This window comes from Trichechus manatus, unplaced genomic scaffold (genome assembly GCF_000243295.1).
Source record: "Trichechus manatus latirostris isolate Lorelei unplaced genomic scaffold, TriManLat1.0 scaffold00057, whole genome shotgun sequence".
In the NCBI taxonomy this organism is placed as follows: domain Eukaryota; kingdom Metazoa; phylum Chordata; class Mammalia; order Sirenia; family Trichechidae; genus Trichechus; species Trichechus manatus.
This window is the reverse complement of record NW_004443993.1, coordinates 10,340,209-10,348,966: the sequence shown is the minus strand read 5'-3', so window position 1 is coordinate 10,348,966 and position 8,758 is coordinate 10,340,209.

The window sequence follows — 8,758 nt, the reverse complement described above, 5'->3', positions numbered from 1 at the left end:
TGTCTTAGTCATCTAGTGCTGCTATAACAGAAACACCACAAGTGGATCACTTTAACAAAGAGAAGTTGATTCTCTCACAGTCTAGGAGGCTAGAAGTCCAAATTCAGGGTGCGACCTCCAGGGGGAGGCTTTCTCTCTCTGCCGGCTCGGGAGAAAGTCCTTGGCATCAATCTTCCCAAGCAGAGTAGCTTCCCAGCAGAGGGACCCGGAGTTCAAAGGATGCGCTATTCTCCTGACTCTTGTTTCTTGGTGGTATAAGGTCCCCATGTCTCTCTGCTTGCTTCTCTTTTATATCTCAAGAGACTGATTTAAGACACAACCTAATCTTGTAGATTGAGTCCTGCCTCATTAACATAACTGCCTCTAATCCTGCCTCATTAACATCATAGAGGTAGGATTTACAACACGTGGGAAAAGCACACCAGATGATAAAATGGTGGACAATCACACAATACTGGGAACCATGGACTAGCCAAGTTGACACCCAGTTTGGGGGGACACAATTCAATCCATGAAAGTGACCTAAACCTTCAGGGAAAACACAATAAAATATTATGAAAAATGTGTATATAGATTGGTTCACCCATTGTAACAGATGTACCCCATCTATGGAAGATGTTAACAGTAAGAGAAAGTGTGTGCAGGGCTGGAAGGAGGGAGGGCCTATGGGAACTCTCTTTCCTTTTGCACAATTTTTCTGTAAACCTAAAACTGCTCTAAGAATTTGTTAGTTGCTGTCAAGTCGGCCCCGACTCATGGTGACCCCATGTCCAACAGAATGAAACGTTGTCCTGTGCTGTGGCATCTTCCTGGTCATAGGTATGCTTGATTCCATTATTGTGGCCACTGTATTTTGAGTGCCTTCTAACCTAAGGGGCTTATCTTTCAACACTATTCTGTAGTGACCCATAGGGTTTTCATTGTTTAATTTTTGGAAGTAGATTGCCAGGCCTTTCTTACTAGTCTGTCTTAGTCTGGAGGCTCTGCTGAAACCTGTCCATCACGGGTGATCCTGCTAGTGTTTGAAATACCGGAGTTTCCAGCATCTAGCAAGACAGAAACCACCACAGTATGACAAACAGACAGATGGGTGGTGGCTCTAAGAAATAAATTTGTCTTAGTTCTCTAGTGCTGCTGCAACAGAAATACCACCAGTGGATGGCGCTAACAGACAGAAGTTTATCCTCTCACAGCCTAGTAGGCTAGAAGTCCAAATTCAGGGCGTCAGATCCAGGGGAAGGCTTTCTGTCGGCTCTGGAGGAAGGTCCTTGTCATCAGTCTTCCCCTGGACTAGGAGCTTCTCTGCACAGGAACCCTGCGTCCAAAGGATGTGCTCTGATCCTGGCACTGCTTTTTTGGAGTCTTGTCATAGATTGAATTGTGTCCCCCTAAAATATGTGTCAACTTGGTTGGGCCGTGATTCCCAGTATTGTGTGATTGTCCTCCATTTTGTGATTGTAATTGTATGTTAAGGAGGATTAGGGGGGGATCCTAACAACCTTGCTAAAGTCACATCCCTGATCCAATGTAAAGGGAGTTTCCCTAGAGTGTGACCTGCACCACCTTTTATCTTATGAGAGATAAAACGAAAGGGAAGCAAGCAGAGAATGGGGACTTCATACCACCAGGAAAAAAGCACCAGAAGCAGAGCGTGTCCTTTGGACCCGGGGTTCCTGCATGGAGAAGCTCCTAGTCCAGGGGAAGATTGATGAGAAGGACCTTCCTCCAGAGCCGACAGAGAGAGAAAGCCTTCCCCTGGAGCTGATGCCCTGAATTTGGACTTGTAGCCTACTAGACTGTGAGAGAATAAATTTCTCTTTGTTGAAGCCGTCCACTTGTGGTATTTCTGTTATAGCAGCACTAGATAACCAAGATAGGTCCTCCCTCTCTGCTTGCCTCCCTTTCCGTTTATCTCTTGTAGGATAAAAGATGTTGCAGGCCACACTCCAGGGGAATTCCCTTTACATTGGATCAGGGATGTGACCTCAGTAAGGGTGTTACAATCCCATCCTAATCGTTAACATAAAATTGCTATCACAAAATGGAGGACAGCCACACAATACTGGGAATCATGGCCTAACCAAGTCGACACATATTTGTGGAGGACACAATTCAACCCATGACAAAAGTCTACCCCAAAAATACCATTATCAAAAATACATAAGGTTATACAGAAGTCAAGAAAGCCTTGGTAATCTTCTTACAAAAAATTAGCCAGCAACAATCCCATGGATCACAAAGGCCTTGAGTCTGGGCCAACTCGACAACAGGTAGCAGCAACGTAAGGAAATCCATTATGTTGAAATGCATTTACCAGAATATATATTTTTTAAAACTTAGTGGTCTGAGTTACTGGGGCTGAGGGCTGGGGACCATGGTCTTGGGCAACATCTAAGTCAATTGGCATAACATAGTTCATAAAGAAAATGTTCTACATCCTACTTTGGTGAGTAGAGCCTGAGGTCTTAAAAGCTTTTGAGCAGCCATCTAAGATACATCTATTGGTCCCATCCCACCTGGGGCAAAGGAGAATGAAGAAAACCAAAGACACAAGGGAAATATTAGTCCAAAGGACTAATGGACCACATGAACCACAGCCTCCACCAGCCTGAGCTCAGAAGAACCAGATGGTGCCTGGCTACCACCACTGACTGCTCTGACAGGGATCACAATAGAGGATCCCAGACAGCGTGGGAGAAAATGTAGGACAAAAGTCAAATTCACAAAAAAGACCAGACTTACTGGTCTGACAGAGAATGGAGGAACCTCCGAAACTATGGCCCCTGGACACCCTAACTCAGAACTGAAGCCACTCCCGAAGCCCACCTTTCAGCCAAAGATCAGACAGCCCTATAAAACAGACAATAACACATGTGAGGAACATGCTTCTTAGTTCAGTCAAGTGTAGGAGACCAAGTGGGCAACACCTGCCCAAAAGCAAAGACGAGAAGCAGGAAGGGACAGGAAACCTGGACGAATGGACACGGGGAACCCGGGGTAGAAAGGGGAGAGTGCTGACACATTGTGGGGATTGCAACCAATGTTAGGGAACAATTTATGTATAAATTTTTGAACGAGAGGAAAAAAAAACCCTATGGAGCACAGTTCTACTCTGGCAAACATGGGGTCACCATGATTTGGAGTTGACTCGATAGCAGCTGGTGCTAGTAACTGTTGGACATTAAGGTTGTCCCCAATAATTAATTACTATAAACAATATTAACAATGACTATCTCTGTGCATAAAAATGTATTAACATTTTAAAAAAATTTAGTGGTATACCTTTACATTTACCATGACATTAAGGTACAAGATTTAATAATCACTGTAGAAGGAGCCCTGGTGGCACAGTGGTTAAGAGCTTGGCTGCTAACCAAAAAGTGAACGGTTCAAACCCGCCAGCCACTCCACAGGAGGAAGATGTGGCAGTCTGCTTCCGTAAAGATTTACAACCTTGGAAACCCTATGGGTCATTCTACTCTGTCCTACAGGGTCACTATGAGTCAGAATCAACTCAACGGCTTTGGGTCTGGCTTGGTTTTTAATAACCACTGAAATTTTGCAGTAGTGACGCGTGTAAGTGGTTATTTCAAGCTTCCTGCAACAGTGGAATCTGATATGAAAATATCTCTGGCTTCAACCGGGGACAAGGTCACAAGTCTTGCTACCACCCTGGTCTGTTGCTTTCATTTATAATGAAGGAAATGGTAAATCTCAGTTAAGGGTAGTGAAAATAAAGATGTGATTTCACTTTCACAACAGTTCATGGACACCCTGAAATCTATCACCAGGTCCCCTCAAGAGGTCTGTGGGACCTAGGTTAAAGTTCACCTGAAGATTCTCGGGAGGAGGATGCAAAGGAAGTTATGTGCTAAGTCACCCCACACCCCTGACTTCGTGCCTCTCTCTAGATGTTGTGAGGAGCCATCGAATCAGTTCTGACTCACAGCGACCCGATGTACAACAGAACGAAACACTGCCCGGTCCCGCACCATCCTCACAATTGTTGCTATGTTTGAGCCCATTGTTGCAGCCACCGTGTCAATCCATCTCGTTGAGGGTCTTCCTCTTTTTTGCTGACCCTCTACTTTACCAAGCATGATGTCTTCCAGGGACTGGTCCCTCCTGATAACATGTCCGAAGTATGTGAGATGAAGTCTTGCCATCCTTGGGTCTAAGGAGCATTCTGGCTGTACTTCTTCCAAGACAGATTTGTTCATTTTTCTGGCAGTCCATGGGATATTTAATATTCTTCACCAACACCATAATTCAAAGGCTTCAATTCTTCAGTCTCCCTTATTTATTGTGCAGCTTTCCCATGCGTGTGAGGTGATTGAAAACACCATGGCTTGGCAGGCACACCTTAGTCCTCAAAGTGACATCTTTGCTTTTTAACACTTGAAAGAGGTCTTTTGCAGCAGATTTGCCCAATGTAATACATCGTCTGATTTCTTGACTGCTTTTCCATGGGCATTCCAAGAAAAATGAAATCCTTGACAACTTCAGTCTTTTCTCCGTTTGTCATGATGTTGCTTATCGGGCCAGTTGTGAGGATTTTTGTTTTCTTTGTGTTGAGGTGTAATCCATACTGAAGGCTGTGGTCTTTGATCTTCATCAGTAAGTGCTTCAAGTCCTCTTCGCTTTCAGCAAGCGAGGTTGTGTCATCTGCATCTAGGAGGTTGTTCATAAAGTTTTCACTGGCCAGTTATCTTTTTAGAAGTAGATAGCCAGGTCCTTCTTCTTAGTCTATCTTAGTCTGGAAGCACTGCTGAAACCTGTCCACCATGGGGTGACCCTGCTGGTATTTGAAATACCGATGGCATAGCTTCCAGCATCACAGCAACGCTGAAGACACCACAGTACGACAAACTGACAGGCGTGTGATGGCGCTCACTAGTAAGAGAGAAATTTTATAAAGTGCCTACAAAGTGCTAGGCACGTGACTCACGGAAACCTCACGTGTGTCAGAGTAGGAGTGCACTCTACAGGGTTTTTTAATGGCTGATTTTTTGGAAGTAGATCTCCAGGCCTTTCTTCTTCCGAGGCACCTGTGGGTGGACTTGAACCTCCAACCCTGCAGTTAGCAGCAGAATTGTTCAACACTTGCGCTATTCAGGGACTGGGGATGCATCAGGGAGTAAGAAAGAAGTGGTCCCTGCCTCCGGGGCTCCAGGGCCTCCGGGGCCTCCAGGCTGGTGGGAGAGGCCAGCGTTAAACACAGCGTACCCTTGTGGGCAACTGGTCAAGATAGCTTATGTCATAAGCGAGTGTTTCTTGCCCTAGGGTAGCTGTGGAGAAGGGGAACTTCTGGGGCAGACTAGGCACTGTCTCGTTCTTACTAAACACTGCCAGATTGTTCTCCAAATTGCCCTCCTCATTTTCACTCCCACTGACAGAGAACGAAGCCACTGATTTCCTCAATCGTCACCACATACTGCTTTCTCTTTTTTGACTGGTATCAAAGCACAATTCATATATACTCAAGTATCTACATCTCAAATGAGCGGCTCCATGAATTTTGACATATGTATACTCACTCGAGAGCAGCCCTCGGCTGCTAACCGAAAGGTCGGCAGTTCGAACCCACCGGCACCTCCGTGCGAGAAAGATGTGGCAGTCTGCTTCCCTAAAGATTTACAGCCTGGGAAACCCTATGGAGCAGCTCTACTCTGTCCTATAGGGTTGCTATGAGTCGGAATCGACTTGACAGCAATGGGTTTAATATTTACTGCCACTGACTGCCACATCTTTCTTGTGCAGAGCAGCTGGCGGGTTCGAACTGCTGACCTTTTGGTTAGCAGCCGAGTGCTTAACCACTGCACCACCAGGGGTCATTACAACAACAATGATACACTCCTATAACCAGGGCCTGATTAAGACATGCGAGGGTCCTAAGTGTTGTAGGGTAAAAACATCACAAAGTTTAGTAAAACAAAAAGAAAGGTTTTATTTGGCATTTATTCAAAATGGCAAAAGTTGCAAACGGGCAAGCATGCTGCCACAGCCACGTCTGCCCAAGTCCGAGGAATATTACAGAGTCATCAGTATATATTAACATTACAAACGGGCAAAACCATTGAAAGCTTCACCTTTTCACAGATTGGCTAAAAACTGTTAGGTCACTGTGATCCTACATTTTGGATTGTCTTTCTTAATAATCGTTGGTACAGGTTTCAGTAACGACATTCAGGAGGGTCTTCATTGGTTCAACAAATCTTACTATTCGCTAAATGCTAATAGAAAAAGATAAGAGCAGAAAGTATGTGGGTCTTTTGTGCTCTGTTTATAATTTGTTTATGTGAAAGTTTCCCTAAAAAATGACTTCCAAGATTGTCCTAGCTATTGTCTTTATACCTCAGGGCCCAGTCGATGTGTCCTTGTGAGTCCTTGTGGGTCCTTGTGAGTCCAGTTCCAGCTGGGTCACATTCTAGGACAGGGAATGATGGCTCCAATATTATCTCCTAAATAGTAAATACTGATAATCTGTGGTGCCCCCTACTCTGCTTACTCCAGCATTGGAATGGGATATATGAGTTATATATATATATACATATGCATATATATACATACATATATATATATATATAACTTCATCTCACATACTTTGGACACATTATCAGAAGTGACCATTCCCTGGAGAAAGACATCATGCTTGGAAAAGTAGAGGGTCAGCAAAAAAGAGGAAGACCCTCAACAAGATGGACTGACACAGTGGCTGCAAAAATGGGCTCAAGCATAACAACGATGTGAGCATGGCACAGGACCAGGCAGTGTGTCATTCTGTTGTACATAGGGTCGCGATGAGTCAGAACTGACTTGGTGGCACCTAACAAGAACAACATATATAAATATGTGTGTAGTGTGTCTTAGCGATCCATAATGTAACTTCTCTTTAAATGCAACTATAATATTAGCAATTGAATGCAAAAGTCACGTATGTCATTTTAGTGGAATGGGATGAACTGGATTATAAGTTTTAGTGGATACAGGGTATGTCATGGATTGAATTGTGTTCCCTCAAAATACATGTCAACTTGGCTAGACCATGATTTTCAGTATTGTGTGATTGTCCACCATTTTGTCATCTGATGTGATTTTCCTATGTGTTGTAAATTCTACCTCTAGGATGTTCAAGAGGCAGGATTAGAGGCTGTTATGTTAATGAGGCAGGACTCAAGCTATAAGATTAGTTTTGTCTTAAATCAATCTCTTCTGAGATATAAAAGAGAGATGCAAGCAGAGGCGCAAAACCAAAAAAAACCAAACCCAATGCTATCGAGTAGATTCTGACTCATAGTGACCCCGCAGGACAGAGTAGAACTTCCCCATAGGGTTTCCAAGGAGAGCCTGGTGGATTTGAACTGCTGACCTTTTGGTTAGCAGCCATAACTCTTAACCACTACACCACCAGGGTTTCTACAGAGATGTAGTGGGTCCTCATACTGCCAAGAAACAAGAGCCAGGAGAATAGAGAGTCCTTTGGACCCGGGGTCCCTGTGCTGAGAAGCTCCTAGACCAGGTGAATATTGATGACAAGGAACTTCCCCCAGAGCTAACAGAGAGAGAAAGACTTCTTCTGGAGCTGGCACCCTGAATTCAGACTTCTAGCCGCCTAGACTGTGAGAGAATAAATTTCTGTTTATTAAAGCCATCCACTTGTGGTATTTCTGTTATAGTAGCACTAGATAACTAAGACAGGGTACTAAGATTTTTACGATATAATACCACATTTTCTACAAAAAGAATATTCCACATATTCTATAACAAAGAAAATGAGTCAGGGAACTTAGTTGTTTCAACAATCAATGTAAAATTCTGTTGATCTCCCACAACGAAAAATTGACTTTCACCAATTTTGCTTTAAATGCCTCATACATCAATCTTGATGCTTGTTTCATAATAAATGCAATAATTATAAATGGACAAATGAAAAGATGTCATAAAAGAAAATTTAATAATCAGAAAACAAATATTACAACAAATTACTCTGTTTTATTTTTAGATAGATAGTTCATCTCTAACATGCTATAATTAAAAATATTTCTATTCTTTGCTCTTACAGATTCTTCAGAAATTTCATCACAAATAAGCTGCTGAACAATATATACTTCCATACATAATAAAGATAATGAGTCGAGTCTTTCTTCTTTTTTTTAATGGGGAAACTTATGTTTAATAATTGCCTACTCTGTACCTGGTAGTTTGTTTTACAAACACCATCTCATGTCATTCTCACCATACATGTGGAAGAGGGTGTTATTATCTCCTTCGCAGGGTCGAGGAAACTGACCCTTAGAAGCTGAAATCACCCAGGATCAGAGCTAGATATGAGCTTTCAATTCCGTGCTCAGCCAATGCACGTCATCTCCAAATATTTAGTTAATAACCAATAAAACTCATTAATTTAAGCAAAATATTAATTTTGACTTCAATAGGACCGGAATAAATACTAGTGCAAACAATGAAAAGAACTTATCTTTCTAATTCAACCTCAGTCTTATTAAAGATGTGTCCCTAGCTTTTGTTCTGATTCTTTCATCCTGTCTCTCTCTCTCTTTTCTTTTTTTTGTACTTTAAGTGAAAGTTTACAGTTCAAGTCAGTTTCTCATACAAAAATTTATACACACATTGTTACGTGACCCTGGTTGCTCTGCCAACAATGTGACAGCACACTCCTCCTTTCCACCCCGGATTTCCTGTGTCCATTCAACCAGCTCCTGACCCTCTCTGCCTTCTCATCTCGCCTCTGGACAGGAGC